Genomic DNA, 24,519 nt, shown 5'->3' with positions numbered 1-24,519 from the left:
CTCTCTACTAGTCACTCTCTACTACTCACTCTACTACTCTCTACTACTCACTCTCTACTACTCGCTGTGTACTATCTACTACTCACTCTCCACTACTCACTCTCTACTACTTGCTCCCTTCTACTCTCTACTACTCACTATCTACTACTCTACTACTCACTTTACTACTCTCTACTAATCTACTACTCTCTCTCTACTACTCAGTCTCTACTACTCTACTACTCTCTAGTACTCACTCTCTACTACTCTATACTACTCACTCTCTACTACTTACTCTCTACTACTCACTCTCTACTACTCGCTCTTAACTACTCTCTGCTACTCACTCTACTACTCCCTCTCTACTACACTCTACTACTCTCTACCACTCACTCTCTACTACTCTACTAATCACTCTCTACTACTCTCTCTACTACTCAGTCTCTACTACTCTACTACTCTCTACTACTCACTCTCTACTACTCTCTCTCTACTACTCACTCTCTACTACTCACTCTCTACTACTCACTCTCTACTACTCACTACTACTCACTCTCTACTACTCACTCTCTACTACTCACTCTCTACTACTCTCTACTACTCACTCTCCACTACTCACTCTCTACTACTCGCTCTTAACTACTCTCTACTACTCACTCTCTACTACTTGCTCTCTACTAATCGGTCTCTACTACTCTCTTCTACTCTCTACTACTCTCTGTACTACTCACTACTACTCACTCTACTACTCACTCTATACTACTCTCTACTTCTCACTCTCTATTCCTCCACTACTCTCTACTACTCACTCTCTACTACTCACTCTCTACTACTCACTCTCTACTACTCACTCTCTACTACTCATTCTCTACTACTCACTCTACTACTCACTTTCTACTACTCTCTACTACTCACTCTCTACTAGTCTCTCTCTATTGCTCTCTACTACTCTCAACTTCTCACTCTCTACTACTTGGTCTCTACTACTCTCTACTACTCACTATCTACTACTCACTCTCTACTACTCTCTACTACTCACTCTACTACTCACTCTCTACTACTCACTCTCTACTACTCACTCTCTACTACTCACTCTCTACTACTCACTCTCTACTACTCACTCTATTACTCTCTACTACTCACTCTCTACTACTCTCTACTACTCACTCTACTACTCACTCTCTACTACTCTCTACTACGCACTCTCTACTACACACTCTCTACTACACACTCTCTACTACTCACTCTCTACTACTCACTCTCCTCTCTACTACTCAATTTCTGCAACTCTCTCTACTACTCTCTACTACTCTCTACTACTCACTCTCTACTCTATATTACTCACTCTCTACTACTCTACCTCTACCTCTACCTCTCTACCTCTATATCTCTACCTCTCTACCTCTCTACCTCTCTACCTCTACACCTCTACCTCCACCTCTCTCTACACGCACACATATGCACATATATATGCATATGCATTTCTATATATGTATGTGTATATATATATATATATTATCTACTGGCGGTCGCCAGTAGATAGTTATAGTTAGGACCCTGTTTCCATAGGAAATCCGCAACATTCTATTTGGAATAACTTTGGCGCCGGTCGATGAATCCTCGCGAAAGTTTCAAAATAGGTGGGGCGCTACGCTCCGCTCCTACCCTGAAAGTCTCGGGGGGATTCGTCAAGCGGGGGCTGAGAAAAAAGGGGGGTCCCAAAACGCGTTTTTCCCATGCATTTTTCCATAGGACCTTTAGACACAGCTACAGCCCGAACGGCTGAACAGAGTTACTTGAAATTTGGCAGAGAGGTAGTCCTCAGGTCAAGGAAGTGCCTTTTGTAGGTCTGGTGTAAATCTGTTCAGTAGTTCCTGAGAAAATAGCATTTAAATCAATATATATATGTGGGCGGAGCTTAACCACACATCTCATCCTGAGATCTGATTGGCTGTCAGCACTTCATCCAAGAAGTGTTGGCAGCCATCTTGGGACCAATATACATGATAGCACCTCATTAAAAAGCATTGCAGTTAATAGAAGATTTTAAGACTTTAGTTACATTATAAATCATTTGTTGATGGTACCATACTCATTTTAGGAATTGTGGTATGTTCTAAGGTGATTTCACCATGTGAAAAAGCCTTCTGCTGGGATATCATGATTGAGAGAAAAATATTTTCTCATGCTTTTACCACAGAGGTTTGGAAGGTGATCTATAAGCTAAACTGAGAGCTTATTTTCTGTAAATTCACATTATCTTTCTCAGTCATGTGAGAATGAAGTCTGACATTCTCAGTAAAACATGTACATCCAACAAGGGCAGAGACTGTCAGTTGATTCCTTTGTGTTCTACTGCAGCTTTCCAGAGTGTTCCAAAGAACTACTAGAGCGCTAACCGTCCTACTTATGATAAATGTATGGCACACCTGAAGCCATCTTGCTTGGATTAAAGTGGTAACTCTTAAAACATTTAATTTAAAAAGGAACAAAATGAGGTGGTTCATTTTTCCATAAAAAGTATGATTAGTGCTGCATAAAGAAAAATTAGGGCACATTTTGAGTGACTTCTCAAATCCTGGCATGCAGACTGAAACATGCACTTTCAATACCAGCAGCAGTTTTCCCTGGTGAGCAGTAGCTTTACTACAGTGATCTAATGAGCAAAAAGAGTGCTAACATTCTGATTTTATGGCAAATGTGTGACACATTTGAATGCCTTCTTGATGGAATCAAAGTAAAAAACTGAAAGTATTTCCTACTGAGGAGACTGCAGTAAATGAGGAAATTAGGAAACTTCATAACAAATAAGTCTCCCAAGATGGCCACCAGAGAGAAAAGAGCCCAAATGTAGCCCAAATATCACCCAGATGTAGCCCAAGTATAGCCCAATGACAGAATGTCCAAGAATGTTCTTAAAAACAACTAGAGCACTTACTGTCTTCATTATGACAAAAGCATGGCACACCTGAAGCCATCTTGATTGGAATAAACTGGTAACACTTAAAACATTTAATTTAAAAAGGAACACAATGAGGGGGTTCATTTTGCCATAGAAATTATGATTAATGCTGAAGAAAGAAAATGAGGGCACATTTTGAGTGACTTCTCAAATCCTCTTCTATTTCATTAAAAAATTCTGACATGCAGACTGAAACATGCACTTTTAATACCAGGAGCAGACTTCCATGGTGAGCAGTAGTTTTACTACAGTGATCTAATGAGCAACTAGAGTGCTAACATTCAGAATTCATGGCAAATGTGTGACATATCTGAATACCTTCATGATGGAATCAAAGTAAAAAACTGAAAGCATTTCCGACTGAGGAGACTGCAGTACATGAGGAAATTAGGAAACTTCATAACAAATAAATCTCCCAAGATGGCCACCGGAGACAAAAGAGCCCAAATGTAGCCCAAAATCACCCAGATATAGCCCAAATATAGCCCAATGACAGAAGTGTGCAAAACGCTTATTATTTTGTGTTTTTGCAGTGTTATATAGTGCAGACTTGTCAGGTATTGGAGTGCTTTACATGAGCATTGGTTACATCACACAAGAACAAATTCATTTTGGTTGTAGACATGGGGAGACTAAGTGATTTGACCAGAATCACAGAATGTCGAGCTGAAGCAGAAACTTCAACCTGGTTCCCCAGTTGCAAAGTCTGCAGTTCTGGAAGTAACACCACATCCTCTCCCCTATGTGCAACATTTAATCAAGTTATCAACTAGATAAAAAAACATAAAGATAACAAATAATTTAAAAGTGCTTTGTCGCTATTTGAAAACTCAGAAAATATGTCCTTATTTTAGTCTTTTAGAGCACTAACCATAATTTTGATGCCAATAAGACCCTCTCATATATGTAATTTCTAAAGGAATGCTCTAGGTATTACAGTTTTGATTACATCAAGATGATGTCAGGCGCTCCACACTTTTGTAATAAATATAGAATGTTAGCAATCTAGTTGTTCATTAGGATACTGTTGAGAGGCAGAGGCCAGGGGCACGGACTCTGAAAATTGAAGGCAGGTAGGAGGGTGCAAAGGCAACAATTTAACCACACTGAGCAGGCAGGAAGGGCCGTGGAAGCACAACAGACTATGGAGGGCAGTGGAAAGGGGGGCAGGGGCAACAAACCAACAATACAGGACTTGCAAGAGAGGCTGTTGGAGGGAAGATCTATTACGGGTCAAGGAAGCTAGGGGCGGTCCCCAGAGCCCCGGGAGCCACCACAGAACTGAGCAGGAGAGTGAGTCAGGGACAAAAGGGGCACCTTAATTTGAGCCGGGGTGCCTAGGAACGCTTGCTCCAAAAATGAAGAAAACAGACATATGAGACATGGAATTGGAGGCAGAATACAATGGCAGTTTAATGAGAAGATGCAACTTCAAAGAAACCGCAGAATAGAGACCTAAAGTACAAAATACAGAATCCAGATAATCATACAGCTGTCATGATATTCTCTGTATCTCAATTAATGTACTGACAGAGAGAGAGAGAAAACACATCTATAAATGCATCATGAGAAACAAGTTACACCAAGGAAAATGTTACCTAGGGACACTCACATTTACTCTTAGAGCAAGCATTCCTGCAATTACAATACAACATCTTTTAAATGCAAAAGTAAAGAGAACAATGGTTAAACATAACATGACATTTCATATAGGTAAAATAGAATAAGATACTTCAAGCAAAGCCGAGCAAGACATTTTAAGCAAAGGAAGACAAGAGCTCCCAGTTCTTGGGGAAAACCTGCACAGCCTGTTAACCTACATACAGACGGCGAGGTTGTCCGTCGATATCTGTGGGTGCTCCCTTTTTATATCATTTTGTGGGCTCCTTTGCATGCTACATCTACCTACGTATGCTACCCAAAAGCTTCGTCTGCAGATTTTACCAGACATTTCGTCATTTACCCACTTAATGCTGACAATGGACTGGGTGAAAAGGTCAGTCTCTCAGGCCAATCGCTTATCGTAAGTTCCATAGAGCAAGCAGAAAATAATGGGTATTGTACAGGAATTCAATATATTCATGTATAAAATCTCCTCAGTTCTCCTAACTTGACGCTCTGCGGTTGCCACTTCCTTAAAAGCGGGAAACCTGCCCAGGAAGCAAGTACCAGTCCAGGATGCAGCCTACTGTATGTCGACAGCTTCAGGGGGATGTTGAACTTTGATACCGAGCACGGTGCACTCGGGTAGGGTGGGGGCTACTAGTTTGGAGCAGAAGGCCTCGCAGACCTGCCTTCAGACTGCTATACACTAAAATTGCAGAGCTATGGTCAATTTAACAAAGAGGCCTACATATTGAACAGAAGGGCCTACACAGGGGTTTTATGCTGGCTGAGTGGTAAGGATGTCTCAGGATAATTATATAGCAACACAGGACCCGCTGGTCAATTTAATACGGCCTACAAATGCGGCTGGCAGGGCAAGGACAAGGGTCTCATACTTCAGGTGTGGACAGAACGGGCCAGGGGCCCCCTGTGATACAAAATCTACCCTCCTTCAAGGCTGTGGCAATGTAATAGACCATTGTGGGCAGAAGGAAGAGGCAATGGTAGTACAACCATACATGCCAACAGACCCGATTCAGCCAGGAAACGTCCAATGTTTTTAAGCTCAAATGGGCTTTATTTGATCTGTCTCCTGTCTCCAATATCCTCTTTTTCAATGTAACTCAAAGGGGAAAATCAATACCCCAGTTTTTTTTCAAAATCTCCCTCTTACCAAGTTCAAAATGTTCGCAAGTATGGTACATTGGATCATGGAAGGAAATGGGATAGGGACATGGACTTGGATAACAGAGGACAGGAGAGACATGGAGAGGTGCACCAAACTGACCCTGCAGGGCAGGCATCAGGGTTTGCAGCAGCACAATACACCACACAGGGCATGCAGGACGGGAGTGCAGCACAACAATCCATAGAAAGCAAGAGGGAGGGGACAGGACCATGCACATGGACAACAGAGAACAGAGGGGCAAGAGGCAATGGTAGCTAGCTGACCATAATGGACAGACAGGAGAGAAGGCTGCAGCATAACAGACCATAAAGGGCAGGAGGGACGGATCAGGGGCATTACAATGGAACAGACAAGCCAGGAGGGAGGGAGTAGGGGTCTGCACATGTAAACAGAGGGCTGGGGGCAAGGGGGCAGGGCAGGAGCAGCAAGATGGCCATGGAGGTCAGGCAGGATGGGCACTAGAAGCAAGACACAACATGTAGAGCAACAGTGAGACTGTGATGGCATACACACAGACCATGGAGGGAAGGTGGGAGGGGGTCAGGGGCAGCTAACTGACCACACAGGGAAGGTGGGAGGGGCCATGGCAGCACAGAAGACCATGCATGGCAAGTGGGAGGGTTAGTGGCAGCACAATGGCTATGATGGGCAAGAAGGAGGGTGCAGGGGCATGCACAAAGGACGATGGAGGATAGAAGGGAGGGTCAGGACCTGTGCACAGACAAGAAAGTTCAGGGGAAGGGGCCTCACAACAGACCACACGGGGCAGGCAGGAGGAGCAGTTGCAGCACAACAGACCAGGGAGGGCAGAAGGGTGTGGCAGTACAATGGACCATGTAGGACAGGAGGAAGAGGATAGAGGCATGGCATGTGGACAGGCAGGGTGGAGGTGGCAGGGACAGGTTACAGTCATCTGACAATGCTAGGCAGGTGGGAGGGGAGTGGCAGCTCAACAGAACACTCAGAGTAGATAGGAGTGGCAGGTGCATGGGACATGGTGGGCAAAAAGGATGGAGCAGGGGCATGCACAAAGACATCGGAGGGCAGGGGGAAGGAGAATAGGGGCAGCAAGCTAAGCACAGAGTTTAAGCAGGAGGTCAATGATGGGGCATAGAATTGGGCAATGGAGGGCAGGAGGAGTGGACTGGTACATCATACTAAATTGAGGGCAGTGGCAGCACATCAGACCATGCATGGCAGGAGGGAGGAGGCTAGTCCATGGATTCACACAACAGAGGATAGGGAGGAGGGGGATGGGGCAGCAAGCTAACTGTTCAGAGAAGGCGGGTATTAGAAACTTTATTGTTTTAAAAACATTTTGTCTGTGCAAACTACTTAAAATATGAACAAGTATGCAGCATAATCTCACTTTTATTCAGGAAGAAGAAGACGTTAGTGACTGTGACTCCGGGCTCACTTGGCAAAAACACCCCCTGACCCTCCACCCCCTATCGCAAAATGTAATGCCCGTGAAAAGGGTAGGTGAACACAGTGTTATATAGAACATAGTCCTGAGAGCACGATTGAAAATGAAAACTAGATATAGTGTATGGTATAAACTATGCACCAAAAAGTGTGATATAAGATGAACGAGGCGTGAAATATAATATGCAATACATTGTGCGCAATGACAGATTCATTGGAGAGCGCGAGATAGCACAGGCACTAGCGTGTGCTATGCGATATGCGCCTTGGAGTGTAATATGCACAGGGCAGTGTTGTGTAACCTAACTAGTCTCTAAAGTTGTAATATAAAATATGTGCTGGGGAGTGTAACGTTGCATATGCACTGTGACAAAGATATGGATCCCAAATTGTAATATGTATGGCATAGCACTGTGCGTTATAACATAGGCATCGAGGAAGGCACGTTAGATGGGGCAATATAACCCGTGCGAAGACAAGTGTGGCATGACATTTTCACGGGGTGGTGTTACAGTGCACATGGGCTAGAGAGTGTCATAGCATATGCACTAGCTAGTGGAATACAATACAGAGGTGTGTGGCACTCGGCAGGCAATGGTGGGTGTAACACAGCATTGGGCTCTGTCAGGAGCGCGCTGTGACTCGCAAGTGATGTTCGTCCCCTTTCCAGAGAGTAAAATAAAAAGTATTACACATCCGGCAGTGGATGTGTGTTTTATTAACTGTGAGGGGGGTTTCTTGCATAGTTTGTCGAATTTTTGTCGAATCCCCTTTGAATGGCTTGGTGTGCATGTGTATTAAATGTGCCCGTCAATAGCTACCCATGTTTGTATAAATAAACGACAAGGGTGTCTACCGGGATTAGGCACGGTAGAGCATCAGACATGTCAGAGCTTCACTAGTGGTGTAAATACATTCCACGTGGATTAATTGCATGCATAGTCGCCTTTTAATGAATATCACGCAAATCGTCATGGTGATAGGTACGTACGGTTTGTCCAGCATGTCCTAGGTGTGTCTATAAATATATATTTTTTAAAAATAATAAAAAACAGTGGCCGGCCCTGGGGATTGGGGTCAAAAAAATATAATTAGGAGACAGGCCCTGGGGGATGGGGTCATCAGGGCCAATAAATTAGAATGAGAAGGGGAACCACACAGCCCCCCTTCTTAAAAAAATAAAATAAATAAAAGACTGGCATCGTGCCGGAGGCCATGCCCCCTCCATGCAGCACTCTGCAAACGCGCCCCCAACAGGCATCTCCAGTATGCGCCAGGGAGCTGCGCTGCAGACAGGTGTTCTGAGGCCAAGCCCCTTTTTACACCTCTCTGCAACGCAGCTCTGTGGCGCTTACTGGAGGTACCTAGTGGTCTAGTGTGACCCTAGGGACCCTTAGGATTCAAGGGGACTTAATCTCTCAACTTAGAACAGCCACAGGGCGCGTTTACACAGTGGTGAAGGGAGGGGACGGGGCCTGAGGTGACGTGTGCAAACACGCACCATGGCACGTTTTAAATTGGGGATATAATTTCCCTTCAATACTGAGGGCCCCTGGGGGCTAACTAGCCCACCAAGTGCTTCCAGTAAGCGCCACTGAGCTGCATTGCAGAGAGGTGGTCCAGGCCGTGCCACTTTTTACACCTCTCTGCAACGCAGCTCTGTGGCACTTACTGGAGGTACCTAGTGGGCTAGTTGGACCCTAGGGACCCTCAGGACTCAATTGAACTTAATCTCCCAACTAAAAACGGACACAGGGCGTGTTTACACAATGGTGAAAGGAGGGGACGGGGCCTGAGTTAACGTGTGCAAAAACGCCCTGTGGCCTGTTTTAAGAGGTAGTTTTAATCCCCATGCCCTATTATATACTAGGGGCTTATAGAGGAGGTAAGGCTAATCACAGGGGGACCCCAACGCATAATGTTCCCTAGTGTATGTAGGTGTTTTCACTGTATTCTAAGTGTCTTTTAACATAGCACTGGCTCTAGGACTGGTTAGTCAGACTCAGTTACCACCAGTATCCGTCTGAAAAAGTTGAGGGTACAGGATGATTTTGCAACAAGGCTTCTTTCTGCTCTTCTTTTTGTTCTTTCTGCACGTTATCCTTCTTCCTGCACTTATCTTCGTATTTGAGGACTTCTGTTGCTTCTTTCTGCACTTCTTTTGTTTCTTTCTGTGCATTTTTTCTTCTTTCTTCACATGTCCTATCTCTGTAGGCATAGTTAGAAATTAGCATTTAAAAAACCTTTGAAATTAACAGAAAAAAACATAGGTTTCAGGCACGTTATAGTTAGGAATTAGCATTTAAAAAACCTCAGAAATTCACTGAAAAAACCATAGGTTTCAGGGGTGTTATAGTTAGCTGGACTTTTCACTTGTACAAAACCATTGAAATTCCCCCGTTATAGTTAGTTCAGCTAACTATAACTCGCGCGCCCGCAATGCACTGCTGATGACGTCACATATTACATCACTCATGACATGGTCAGTGACATCACTCATGACATCACTGATGACATCTCAAATGACATCACTGATGACATCACTGATGACATCATCCTTGTGATAGAGTGGCAGACCTCCTCTCACCCTAATATAACCTTTGATACACACATTCAAAAATAGAGACTAACATTTTCAAAACAATGGACATACCAATACCAGTTACAACAACCTCTTCAGTAATTCTAAGATCCACATACACATCCACTCATTCACCAACAGTCCAATACAGTCACTCATACATGTACTCACTCATCATATGTACTCATACACCTATACATCCTGTTACACAATGCCACTCATCCATAGTTACTCACACACATAGTCACTCATGCTAATAAAGAATCAAACATACATTTACTTGCATATACAGTTATACACACACCACCACACTTACTTCTACGGAAACTTACACATACTTAGTCTTTTAAACAATCACTTATAGAAACACATACTTATTCATACAGGAACTCTTTCAATCTCTCACTCTCACATATACTCACATATATACACCAATAGTCACATATACTAGTTTAAAACATATGTAGTTACTCATAAAGACACTATTGAGACAGTCATTCACTCACTAACACACCCATACACACACTCATCCACCCATACAGTACTGCACACATACTGTGTTCAACACATACAAACAGTGAGTCACTCATTCATGCACCTATGCACTACGTAATACCCCCACCGAACCATGCAGACACTCAGACTGATACTCAAAAAACCAACTAATAACCTATATAGACACCCATGTAGCTACTCACCAACCCATGCAGCCACTTATACACAAAGTGAGAGACTGATACAGATATTTACATATTTAAACATTACTCACTAAGCCATGTATTCACTATGATACACTTAATCAGTCAGTTACACAATCAATTTTTCAAAAACAAATCATCCATTTAGACACTTATATACCCATTTATTCTTCCATCGACCTTGAGATATACATATATAAAACATATTTAATTTTCAGAATAACACACATTCACTGGATGATGTCATCAGTGATGTCATCAGTGATGTCATTTGAGATGTCATCAGTGATGTCATGAGTGATGTCACTGACCATGTCATGAGTGATGTAATATGTGACGTCATCAGCAGTGCATTGCGGGCGCGCGAGTTATAGTTAGCTGAACTAACTATAACGGGGGAATTTCAATGGTTTTGTACAAGTGAAAAGTCCAGCTAACTATAACACCCCTGAAACCTATGGTTTTTTCAGTGAATATATATATATATATACACACACATATATAAACATATGTATAATCTGTATATCTATATAAATACAAATATAAATGCATGCATACATATACATATATGCATACATATGCATGTTATGTATATGGAAGTTTGAAAAACACTATTGCAACCAAAGCTAAAAAGCCACCTAATTGCAAACAGAATTGCTTTAACTTAAACGAGGGCGAGACCTATTGCATTTTCAATGCTTGTTTACTTTGGTTCCATCAAGAAGGCATTCAGATGTGTCACACATTTGCCATAAATTCTGAATGGTAGCACTCTAGTAGCTCATTAGATCACTGTAGTAAAGCTACTGCTCACCAGGGAAGTCTGTTGCTGGTATTCAAAGTGCATGTTCCAGTCTGCATGTCAGAATTCTTTAATGAAATAGAAGAGGATTTGAGAAGTCAAAATGTGCCCTAATTTTTCTTTCTGCAGCACCAATCATAATTTCTATGGCAAAATGAACCCCCTCATTTTGTTACTTTGCAAATTAAATGTTTTAAGTGTTACCACTTTATTCCAATCAAGATTTCATCAGGTGTGCCATACTTTTGTCATAAGTAAGACTGTTAGCGCTCTAGTTGATCTTTAGAACACTCTGGGACATTCTGTCATTGGGCTATACTTGGGCGATATTTGTGCTACATTTGGGCTCTTTCGTTTCTGGTGGCCATCTTGGGAGACTTATTTGTTATGAAGTTTCCTCATTTACTACAGTCTCCTCAGTAGGAAATATTTTCAGTTTTTACTTTGATACCACCAAGAAGGCATTCAGATGTGTCACACATTTGCCATGAATTCTGAATGTTAGCACTCTAGTTGCTTATTAGATCACTGTAGTAAAGCTACTGCTCACCAGGGAAGTCTGCTGCTGGTATTGAAAGTGCATGTTTCAGTCTGTATGTCAGAATTTTTTAATGAAATAGAACAGGATTTGAGAAGTCCCTCAAAATGTGCCCTAATTTTTCTTTTTTCAGCACTAATCATAATTTCTATGGCAAAATGAACCCCTCATTGTGTTCCTTTTAAATTAAACTTCTCACTCTCTACTACTCAATCGCTACTACTCACTACTACTCACTCTCTACTACTCACTCTCTACTACTCTCTACTACTCTTCCCTCTCTACTACTCACTCTACTACTCTCTACTACTCACTCTCTTCTACTCACTCTCTACTACTCACTCTCTACTACTCACTCTCTCCTACTCACTCTCTCCTACTCACTCTCTCCTACTCACTCTCTCCTACTCACTCTCTCCTACTCTCTACTACTCATGCTCCACTACTCATGCTCCACTACTCACGCTCTACTACTCACTCTCTACTACTCACTCTACTACTCTACTGCTCTCTACTACCATCTCTACTACTCACTCTCTACTACTTGCTCTCTACTACTCACTCTCTAATATTCTCTACTACTCACTCTCCACTACTCACTCTCCACTACTCACTCTCCACTACTCACTCTCCACTACTCACTCTCCACTACTCACTCTCCACTACTCACTCTCCACTACTCGCTCTCTAGTACTCTCTACTACTCACTCTATACACCTCACTCTCTACTACTCTACTACTCTCTACTTCTCTCTACTACTCCCTCTCTACTACTCTACTACTCTCTCTACTACTCACTCTCTACTACTCTCTCTCGACTACTCACTCCCTACTACTCACTCTACTACTCTCTACTACTCACTCTACTACTCACTCTCTACCACTCACTCTCTACCACTCACTCTCTACCACTCACTCTCTACTACTCACTCTCTACTACTCACTCTCTACTACTCACTCTCTACTACTCACTCTCTACTACTCACTCTCTACTACTCTCTACTACTCATACTACTCACTCTCTACTACTCTCTACTACTCACTCTCCACTACTCACCCTCTACTACTCGCTCTCTACTACTCTCTACTACTCACTCTACTACTCACTCTCTACTACACACTCTCTACTACTTGGTCTCTACTACTCGCTCTCTACTACTCACTCTCTACTACTTCCTACTACTCACTCTACTATTCACTCTCTATTACTCACTCTCTACTTCTCCACTACTCTCTACTACTCTACTACTCCCTACTACTCTCTTTCTACTACTCACTCTCTACTACTCTACTACTCCCTACTACTCTCTCTACTATTCCCTCTCTACTACTCACTCTACTACTCTCTACTACTCACTCTCTTCTACTCACTCTCTACTACTCACTCTCTACTACTCACTCTCTACTACTCACTCTCTACTACTCACTCTCTTCTACTCACTCTCTTCTACTCACTCTCTTCTACTCACTCTCTTCTACTCACTCTCTTCTACTCACTCTCTACTACTCACTCTCTACTACTCACTCTCTTCTACTCACTCTCTTCTACTCCATCTCTACTACTCGCTCTCTACTACTCTCTACTGCTCACTCTCTACTCTCTACACCTCTACCTCTCTACCTCTATCTACCTCTCTATACACGCACACACATGCACATATATATATGCATGTATATGCATATGCATTTATATATATGTATGTGTATATATATATTTATATGCTGAGTCCAAGTCGGATCCCCTTTCGACGTAGGCGCTCGTATTCTAGCGCGGTGCGAATCTATTCGGCAGGATCCAGCCGATATATATGTACCAAGTTTTTAGTCTCTCAGTTTCTCAGGCTAAGAAAAGATCGAACTCACTCGTGGTTTTTCATGAAAACGGCTTTATTTTCCTTGCCAATCCAGGGTTTGGCAAGGAAAATAAAGCTGTTTTCCTATAAAACCACGAGTGAGTGCGATCTTTTCTTAGCCTGATAGTCTCTCAGGTTAAGAACTTGGTACATATATTACCTACTGGCGGTCGCCAGTAGGTAGTTATAGTTAGGACCCCTTTTCCATAGGAAAACCTCAACATTCTATTTTGAATAACTTTGGCGCCGGTCGACGAATCCTCGCGAATTTCTCAAAATAGGTGGGGCGCTACGCTCCGCTCCTACCCTGAAAGTCTCGGGGGGATTCGTCAAGCGGGGGCTGAGATAAAAGGGGGGTCCAAAAACGCGTTTTTCCCATGCATTTTTCCATAGGACCTTTAGAACGAGCTACAGCCCGAACGGCTGAACAGAATTACTAGAAATTTGGCAGAGAGGTAGTCCTCAGGTCAAGGAAGTGCCTTTTGTAGGTTTGGTGTAAATCTGTTCAGTAGATCCTGAGAAAATAGCCTTTAAATCAATATATATATCTGTGGAAGCTTACGGTGCGCTTACCGTGCGCTTACGGTAAGCTTACGGTAAGCTTACGGTAAGCTTACGGTGGCGTGCGCGAGCGTGATTCTGATTGGCTGTTAGATCTTAGTAAACATTCGAATCGGTCGAAACCAGGAAGCGGCGGCCGCCATTTTCTCTCTCGAACTGTCAGGGGGGTGAATAAAAAAGGTGGATAATGTGAAAAGGGGGCAGGCTCGACAGTTCCTGACCCCCTAGCCTTGGTCAGGGGGTCCCAGAAGGACCCTCAAGGGCAAAAATAAAAAAAAATTATTTTTCGAAAAATCGCAGTATGCGCGTAGCGTACGCGCACGGCGACCTGCGGAATTACGCGTACCGTGCGCGCACGGAAAAAAAAATTTTGCGAAAAGGGAAGCTTTAAAAAAAATAAAAAAAATTGTGAGGTAAGGTTGGCTCTTATAAGAGCCGTTGGGTTCATACAGGGATGGAGGAAAGAAAGAATGGGAGTATTATGAGCGTCTACAAACATGCTGGTCTATCTTATTGTTAATAAGGGGAAGACTGACCTCCCCAAAAACAATAAGACCACCACATTTTGTACACCTCATTTCAACACTCGCAAATCGAGGGTTGTTGTCCAAAGGAAAAGAAGAAGGTGATGCTCCAACAACAGAGGAAGGGCTCAGCTGAGCTGCCGATGATGTACTCGGCTGAGCATCTGAGGCTGGGCTCTGGTGACTTACTGAAGAGTTTTCTCCAGTATGTCGAGCAAAGGTCCTTGGGTGTTTGTCCTGAAGGGGTCTCATCATAGAGTGATTTCCAAAGGAATATTTCCTACTTGGATTTCCTCTTGATAAAACACGATCACAAAGTATGCAAGTGACCTTTGGAGCATTGACCTTTTTCTCCCCCTCTGGAAAAGTGAAATACTCCCATACAAAAGAAGTCTTTTGTTTCCTCCTTCTCTGGATCATGGTGGTGCTGCTGGCCTCACTCTCAGAAGAGCCCTGCTGTTCTGCCATTGTATCCCAATGTCAATCCAGCTCCTGCTCCTAGAGAATCACAAGCAGAAATGAGGGGAATGGGTGTGGTGTGGGAAGAATCTGGAACTGAAAGTAGTATCAACCAATGAAAAGTGTTCTTTCAAGCAGTAAAGAGGGGAATGGGTGTGGTGTGGGAAGTTTCTGGAAGTGAAAGTAATTTCAACCAATAAAAAGTGTTCTTTGTAAGTCACATGGCCTACCGTGCGCGCACGTGACGCTTACGGTGCGCTTACGCAGCGCTTACGTCACTTTCGCGCATGCGCATTACACGCCCCTGCGTAACCGCGACGTTGCTTCCGGGTGTACGCGTACGGCACGCACGTATCACGTATCGCGCATGCGCATTACACGCCCCTGCGTAACCGCGACGTTGCTTCCGGGTATACGCGTACGGCACGCACGTATCACGTAGGCGCGCTGCACTAATTACGTCCAGAGCGCGTAGCGTCAGCTTACCGTACGCGTATTTTACAAGCGCGTAGCGTCAGCTTACCGTACGCGCACGGAAAAAAATGCATAAAAAAAACCTTTCGATAATGCAGGATATAGTACATAAATTATTAAAAAAAGGCTTACAAAAAATGAAATAAAAAAAAATTGCATTAAATTATAATAAAAATATAAAATCGAAATAAAAAACCACTATCCACATTGACCCCACCCCCTGTGCTTTTGGTGGCGTAAAGTGGGCGCGCACGCCACGAATGGCGTAAAGTAACTTAGCATTTAAAAAAACGAAAAAAATAAACTGAAAAAACCATAGGTTTCACACACGTTATAGTTAGGAATTAGCATTTAAAAAACCTTGCAAATTCACTGAAAAAACCATGGGTTTCACAAACGTTATAGTTAGGAATTAGCATTTAAAAAACCTTAGAAATTCAGTGAAAAAACCATAGGTTTCACACACGTTATAGTTAGGAATTAGCATTTAAAAAACCTTAGAAATTCAGTGAAAAAACCATAGGTTTCACACATGTTATAGTTAGCTGGACATTTTACTCGTAAAAACCTATGTTTTTTTCACTGAATATGTATATATATACATACATATATAAACATATATATAATCTGCATATCTATATAAATACAAATATAAATGCAGGCATACATATACATATATGCATACACATGCATGTTATGTACATGAAAGTTTGAAAAAAACTAATAAAAGCAAATCTAAAAAGCCACCTAATTACAAACAGAATTGCTTTAACTTAAACAAGGGTGAGTCATATTGCATTTTCAATGCTTGTTTACTTTGTTTCCATCAAGAAGACATTCAGATGTGTCACACATTTGCCATAAATTCGGAATGTTAGCACGCTAGTTGCTCATTAGATCACTGTAGTAAAGCTACTGCTCACCAGGGAAGTCTGCTGCTTGTATTGAAAGTGCATGTTTCAGTCTGCATGTCAGAAACTTTTAATGAAATAGAAGAGGATTTGAGAAGTCACTCACCACTTTATTCCAATCAAGATGGCTTCAGGTGTGCTATACTTTTGTCATAAGTAAGACTGTTAGCGCTCTAGTTGATCTTTAGAACACTCTGGGACATTCTGTCATTGGGCTATACTTGGGCTACATCTGGGTGATATTTGGGCTACATTTGGGCTCTTTTGTCTCCGGTGGCCTTCTTGGGAGACTTATTTGTTATGAAGTTTCCTAATTTCCGCATTTACTACAGTCTCCTCAATAGGTTAGTTTCAGTTTATTACTTTGATTCAATCAAGAAGGCATTCAGATGTGTCACACATTTGCCTTAAATTCAGAATGTTAGCACTCTAGCTGCTAATTAGATCACGGTAGTAAAGCTGCTGCTCACCAGGGATGTCTGCTGCTGGTATTGAAAGTGCATGTTTCAATCTTCATGTCAGAATCTTTTAATGAAATAGAGGAGGATTTGAGAAGTCACTCAAAATGTGCCCTAATTTTTCGTTCTGTAGCACTAATCATACTTTCTATGGCAAAATGAACCCCCTCATTTTGTTCCTTTTTAAATTAAATGTTTTAAGAGTTACCACTTTTTTCCAATCAAGATTGTTTCAGGTGTGCCATACACTTGTCATGAGTAGGACTGTTGGCGCTCTAGTTGTTCTTTAGAACATTCTGGGAAGCTGCAGTAGAACACAAAGGAATCAACTGAAAGTCCCTGCCCTTGTTGGATGTACATGTTTTACTGAGAATGTCAGACTTCATTCTCACATGACTGAGAAAGATAATGTGAATTTACAGAAAATATACTCTCAGTTTAGCTTATAGATCACCTTCCAAACCTCTGTGGGAAAAGCATGAGAAAATAGTTTTCTCTCAAACATGATTCATGATATCCCAGCAGAAATGCTTTTTCACATGTTAAAATCACCTTAGAACACACCACAATTCCTAAAATGAGTATGGTGCATCAACAAATGATTTATAATGTAACTAAAGTCTTAAAACCTTCTATTAACTACAATGCTTTTTAATGAAGTGCTATTGATGGAGCAGGGTTTTTACTTTAAACCCAAATACCTGTTTCATTTTCGTATGAGGCAAAGCAAAGGAAACTGAAGGAAAAGGCAATGTGGGCACAGGTGAAAGTTGCAGAAAGACAGGAAGCTCAGTTGGTTGAACAAGCAAATAACCCAGGAAATAAACCCAGGTTTGGCACAGGAAAAGGGAAAGGCAATTTTGAGGAAGCAAAGAAAAGGTTCCCCTGCCACAACTGTGGAAAATTAGGGCACTGGAAATCCGAGTGTAAGAATCCACCGTCTACTAATGATGACAATCCATCATTGAATTCACAGGTGCAGAGTGAGGGGTGTGGTCAGCATCAGCAACAGCAGAAGGCTGTTAAGCAGCAGAATCAGGTGCCAAAACCACCCTTGCCACAAAGAAGAGGATCCCAGAAGTACAGCCAAGATTCGGGGTTCTACGATGAAGAGCAGGTAAACAAGCCACAACGTGCAAGCGCAGTGTCACAATATTGGCTAAGGAATGAGGGAAGTGATTCTGAGGGAGAATTCTGACGGTGCCGAAGAGAGGAGGAGGAGTGCGTACTTGCCGCAACTCTAGAAATAGACCAGGCAGGACCATTTGTAGATGGAAAAATCAATGGTGAAAGTGTTACTTTTTAGTTGACACAGGAGCTACGAGATCAACTGTCAGGTCAGCTGATATAAAGAATCTTCCTCTCTCGGATGAAGCAATCCAAGTAGTTGGAGTGTCCAACACACAGATCAAAACTCATCTTACTGAACCAGTTAAGAGTTAGACTAGGGAAATTTTCAGAAATGCACCGATTTGTGGTGTGTGACACTAGTCCTGTGAACTTGCTAGGCAGGGACCTGCTGTGCAAAATGAATTGCACTATTTTCTGTACTCCAGATGGAATAACCTTTGAGACACCAGATGAGGATGTCTTATACAGAATGACTATGGATAACAGGGAATGTGAGGCTTTGGGAACATATGCTGTGTTTAACCCAGATGCATTACCCCCAGAATTGAAACAGACAGTGAAAGCAGCAGTTTGGGATTTTACTGGAGAAGATGTGGGCCTGATGAGAAATGTAGATCCAGTAAAAATTACTGTAAAAGAGGGAGTGGTTTACCCAAACATTCCACAATACAGACTGACACCTGAAATAATTGAAGGAATAACACCCATAATTGAGAAAATGATCCAGCAGGGGGTGTTAAGAGAAATATTGAGCAGTCCATGTAATTCACCAATAATGGGACTGAAGAAACCCAATGGAAAGTTCAGAATAGTACAGGATTTGAGAAAAATTAACAAGATTGTTGTGTCATGCTGTCCCATTGTGCCAAATCCATCAGTGATTTTGTATCAGATTCCCCATGATGCAGAATGGTATACAGTAATTGATTTGTGCCATGCTTTCTTTTCGATCCCGTTGCATCATGACAGCCAGCCAATTTTTTCATTTAGATTTGGAGAGCGAATTTTGGCATGGTGCCGAATTCCACAAGGGTACACAGAGAGCCCTTCGATTTTTAATCAATTGCCGAAGAAATCTCTGGAGAGTTTAACAATGCCTGAAAATTCAGTTTTGGTCCAATACATTGATGACCTGCTTGTGGCATCAAAAACACGAGAAGCCTGTGAAGTAGACACCATTGCTCTACTGAATCACTTGGCAGATGGAGGATTAAAGGTATCTTCAGCCAAATTGCAATTCTGCAAGAAAGAAGTCCAGTATTTGGGACATAATATTGAGAAAGGCCTGAGAAAAGTGACCATTGACAGGATTAAAATCATTAGAGGCATGAGAGCCCCAATGACACAAAGAGAAGTGAGAATGTTCCTGGGAATGGTCGGTTACTGTCGTCAGTGGATAAGTAGCTTTTCCCTGATTGCCAAACCATTGATTAAATTGACAAAAAGTGAGGTGAAAGACCCATTGGAATTAAACCCAGAGGAAATGGCAGCATTTAAAGAGTTGAAGAACAGACTATGTGAAGCTCCTGCCCTAGGAATGCCAGATTACGAAAAGGAATTTGAGCTGTACTGTAGTGAAAGAAATGGATGTGCACCTTCAGTGTTAATCCAGAAACATGGACGTCTGAGAAGGCCAATTGCATACTTCTCATCAACACTTGACCCAGTAGCTGTGGGTTTACCAGGTTGCCTGAAAGCAGTAGCTGCTACATGCAGAAGTCTGGAACAAAGTGAGGGAATTATAATGGGATATCCTGTACAGGTATTCGGACCTCATGATGTGGCAATCCTTTTAACAAGGAGCCGGACACAGTTCATGTCTCATAGTCGGCTGACTAAATATGAGAAAGTAATTCTTGGTGCAACAAATGTGAGCCTTGAGAGATGTGTGAATGTGAATCCAGCGACACTGTTGCCTGATGCTGAAAGTGTGGGAGTGAGAGATGAAGTTGATCATGACTGCCTGGATGTGCTTGATTACTGTACAAAACCAAGACCAAACATAAGAGATCTGCCACTGCCTGAGAGTGATCATGTGTTGTTTGTGGATGGATCTTGCTTGAGAACGGATGAAGGAACACTGAGTGCTGCATATGCGGTGGGTTCAGTTTCAGGAGTTGTGGAAGCATCACCTTTGAAAGGAGTTAAATCCGCTCAGGTGGCAGAATTGGTGGCACTAAAAAAAGCCTGCAAGATTGGAAGAAATGTGAGAGTAACTGTGATGACTGACAGCCAGTATGGCTTCGGAGTTGTCCATGATTTTGGCCAGCTATGGCTACAAAGAGGTTTCCTGACCTCAAGTGGAACTCCCATAAAGAATGCTGAAGTGGTTGGAAAGCTGCTAGAGGCGATACAGCTGCCTAAAGAACTAGCAGTTGTAAAATGTGCTGCTCATGGTCAAGGTGATGATTTTGTCACCGTTGGGAACAAATTTGCCAATGACATAGCACAATACTGTGCAAGGAATAATCATTCCATTAATCGGAGTAAAGAAAGAGAAATGTCTTCTTGTTCCTTAATGTTTACTAATGCAGTGGGAACATGGGAGGAAGTGAAGCAGTTGCAGGAGGAGGCAGGAGATGAGGAAATGAAAGATTGGGTGAAAGCAGGTTGTGCACCAAGGGAAAAAGACCATGTGTGGGTCTATAGGGATGGAAGACCAGTCATGCCAAATAGCATGATATCAACAATGGCAAGAATGTATCATGGCCAAGGACACCTGGGAAGGGATGCTATGATAAGGGCCTTTAAGCAGACCTGGTACAGTCCAAAATTCAGGCTGATAGCAGAGAGTCTCTGTCAGAGATGTCTGATATGTCAGCAATTCAATCCTGGAAAGAAAACAGTGGTGAGCCTAGGAACCATAGGCAGGGAGGGAGGACCCTTCACAAGAATGCAGATAGATTTCATCGAAATGCCCCAAGTCAATAGATTGAGGTATGTCCTGGTGGTGGTCTGTTTGTTCTCCAGGCGGGTGGAGGCATATCCAACAAGAAGAAATGATGGGATAACAGTGGCCAAGCTACTGTTAAGAGAATTCATCCCAAGGTATGGGTTTCCAGTGACCATTGAATCAGACAGAGGAGGACATTTTTATAATGAAATCATGGGTTTGATCTGTGAAGCATTGAGTGTACAGCAGAAGCTACATTGTGCTTACCGACCAGAAGCTTCTGGTGTGGTTGAACAAATGAATGGTACCATCAAAAACAGAATTGGCAAAATGTGCCTAGCCACAGGAATGAAATGGCCTGATGTCTTGCCTCTAGTCCTGATGACAATTAGGTCTACTCCAGACAGAACAACAGGTTTGAGTCCACATGAAATTATCATGGGACGTGCTATGAGACATGCCTTTGTACCAGTCAACAAGCTGATGACTAACTGATGACATGATTTTGGATTACTGTAAGGGCCTGGCTGACGCAGTTCATTCTGTGTTTCACCAGGTTGGAGAAGACGCCACCACACTCGAAAAGAAACCAGCCTATGATCTGAGCCCAGGGGACTGGGTAAGAATAAAGGTCCACAGAAGAAGGAATTGCCTGGTTCCAAGGTGGGGAAGGCCAAGACAAGTCATTCTGACCACAACGACTGCAGTGAAGTGTGCTGGAGTGAAAAATTGGATACATGCAAGTCACACACTGAGAGTTCCAAATTCAAGAGACGGCACTGGAAAAGAATACTTTGAAGAATCAGATTCCAGTGATGATGCAGACAGTGAGGCAGTAAAAAGGAAAAAGAATCCTGAAAGTGGGGAAAGTGAGTCAAGAGAGATTTTCATCCCACCAGAGGAAGTTCTAAAAAGAACATTGCAAACTCCTGAGACGAGTCCAGATTCTGAAGAAGTGCCTGAAGTTCCAACTGATAGTGACTAACACAAAAAGAAAGAAAGAAAAGAACATTCCAACAGAAGTGACACCTGAATCAAATGAGATAATTGGATAGGTTCCACCTGAGATAATCCTTGAAGAAGAAGGGACAGAAAAAGAAAGAGGGACAGATTGCGGAAAAACCCCGAGGAGGTGTAGGGAACATCAACAACAAGCTAGGTGAAGGGACAAGTAGACAGCAAGAAGATTGCGTGTCGGAGACCCGAGGAGGGACAGAAGTAGGGAAATCTCAAGTGGTGGAAAAGGAGACTATTGGAGAAAAAGAAGCTGTTGGAGAAAAGAAAACAGTTGATGAACAAGAGGCAACTGAGACAGAATCTGATGAAAGTGAAAATGAGATACATGGAGGACGGGTTCTGAGAAAGAGAACTTGGATTGGAGAAAGAAACAATAAAGAAGGAAGACAAAAGAGAAATGCTAAAGGAGATCTTTGGCCCAACAAGATAAAGAGACTGAGGTATCGACTGACACGAGTTAACTCTTCGAAAGCTGAACAAGTGAACGAAGTGTCAAGTCAAAACACAACAAAAGAAGAGGAAACAAAGATATCTGAAGGAACTAAAAGAATCAGAAAACCAAACCAGAAGTATAAGTCACCAGAATGGACGTATGTGGCACTGCCTGAACAAGGAGAAGAGGCAGATAGTCAAGGAAGTCCAGAGGAGGCTTTACTGAAAGTGGTTGAAGAAGAAGAAGCTGTGGGAATCCTGAGAGTTATCTTGTCCGACATTGGAGAAGAGACGGATGTTCAGGATCTAATAAAGTTTGATGATGATGAAGAAACAGTGAAAAGTGATGAAAATCCAAATTGAATAAATCCAAAGAAATCATTTGGAGAAGAAAGGAAAAGAAGTAAAATTAAAACTAGTAGATTGTAATAATCTGTTGGGTACTTGCTGCCCTAAAGTTCGGTAGTGGAGTAGAAGAGGCTAAGTCAAAAGACACGGCCAAATTAACAAGATGGCTAACACTGAGAATAATCAAAGTAGATGTACCTTCTTGAAAAGATGGTGCAAGATGTGCTGCTGCTGTACAGGATTATTAATGCTGCTTTGGAGCGTGCTTGCTCTCCTGATCTTTTTTAGAGTAACAATAGACACTTTAGAAGGACATACTGAGAACAGGACTAACATAGGGAAGAGATCACAGAAGATAGTTCCAACTAGAAGTAGCAATGTATATATACATAAGGATAGGTCAATTAACGATTTTTCTAGCAATGTTTTTTTCAAAATTGCTGTATGAATACGTAAAGACAATGGATGTAAGGGATTGCTACGTCTGTATGCAATTACCTGCTTCTGTTTCGGAAGGAGTGACTTATCATCATCTTCCGGCTACGTATGGAATTTCATGTAGTGTGTTAATTAGTATATTTTATCAATTAGGGAAATTAGATTATAATATGTCTAACATAGATAATATTCTTGGGCAACTGCCTATGAATAAAGAACTGAATCCTGCAAAAGAAGCTAACACTTTAGGTGAGATTTTTATAGAAACTAGAGAATTAACATTAGAACATGTTTTTAGAAATAATTTAACCTGCAGTTTGAAAGAAGAAGAGAAAACTTTTCTAGACATGGTTGAGAGAAGAAGGTTGAACATGCACAAGAAAGCAGAAGGGCATAAAATGACTGAAACAATGTGGGACATTGAGAAAGAAAAATAATTCAAAAATGGAGCCAGTCCAACTATGGCTATAGATGCACCACAGAAAGGCAAATTATGTATTACCAGGAAGAGATCCCAGTATGATTATTATTTCATAGGGACTAGTGAGTGCCATGATACATACTTTATTGCAACCGGATGGGGTTTTAGAGGAGGAGCAGATCCTGTTTTTCCGGGAGTGTATTATATTTGTGGGAACAAGGCTTATTACCGTTTGCCCGACCATTGGTTTGGCACATGTTATGTTGGCCAGGTCTTTCCAAAGATTTTTCACATGGATAGAGTAGACAATGCTGAACATACTAATCCTTTAACCCGCTATAGAAGAGAAACATGGACAGAAATTGTAGGAGATATTTTTGGAGCTTTAATTCCAGCAGTGGGAATTTAATTGAATGCATTTGGCATTCGGAAGCTGTCAACAGTGGTAGATCGCTTGTCAACAAGCACCGCTGGAGGCTTTCTTTTGGTAAATACTGAAATGGTTGCATTACGCGCTATGGCGATGCAAAATCGACTTGCTCTCGACATTCTATTGGCAAAAGAGGGTGGAGTCTGTGGAATGCTGACAGTTCAACATTGTTGCACTTACATTCCTGACGAAAGCAAAGATCTAAAAGTCTATATCAAAAATATTACTGATTTGCATGAAGAATTAGTACCATTAGAAGCTGAAAGTATCTGGACTAAAATGGCTAATAAGATGATTGCTATTAAGAATTTTGTAGCTAAAATAGTTAGTACCATTTTTGGTAAGATATTATTTCCATTAACGTGTGTAATTGTTGCTTTATTGGTTCTT

At 42.1% G+C, this 24,519-nt stretch overlaps 1 protein-coding gene and 1 long non-coding RNA gene across 9 annotated transcripts in view; one reads left to right on the top strand and one right to left on the bottom strand.

The window, feature by feature from the left end:
- Positions 1 to 24,519, bottom strand: part of LOC146870300 (stAR-related lipid transfer protein 3-like) — a 545,134-nt gene that overhangs the window by 434,092 nt on the left and 86,523 nt on the right. The gene's annotated exons all lie outside the window — the stretch shown is intronic.
- LOC146870301 (uncharacterized) overlaps positions 1 to 24,519 on the top strand; it is a 336,625-nt gene that overhangs the window by 310,800 nt on the left and 1,306 nt on the right. For all 5 annotated transcript variants that reach the window (XR_014971941.1, XR_014971942.1, XR_014971927.1 and 2 more), the window contains one exon: positions 17,996 to 18,136. This is a non-coding gene — a long non-coding RNA (uncharacterized LOC146870301). The remainder of the gene's footprint in view (positions 1 to 17,995; positions 18,137 to 24,519) is intronic.

This window comes from Triturus cristatus, chromosome 1_1 (genome assembly GCF_964204655.1).
Source record: "Triturus cristatus chromosome 1_1, aTriCri1.1, whole genome shotgun sequence".
NCBI lineage: Eukaryota > Metazoa > Chordata > Amphibia > Caudata > Salamandridae > Triturus > Triturus cristatus.
Note: the sequence above shows the minus strand (reverse complement) of the source record. Positions and strands in the feature narration are given on the sequence as shown.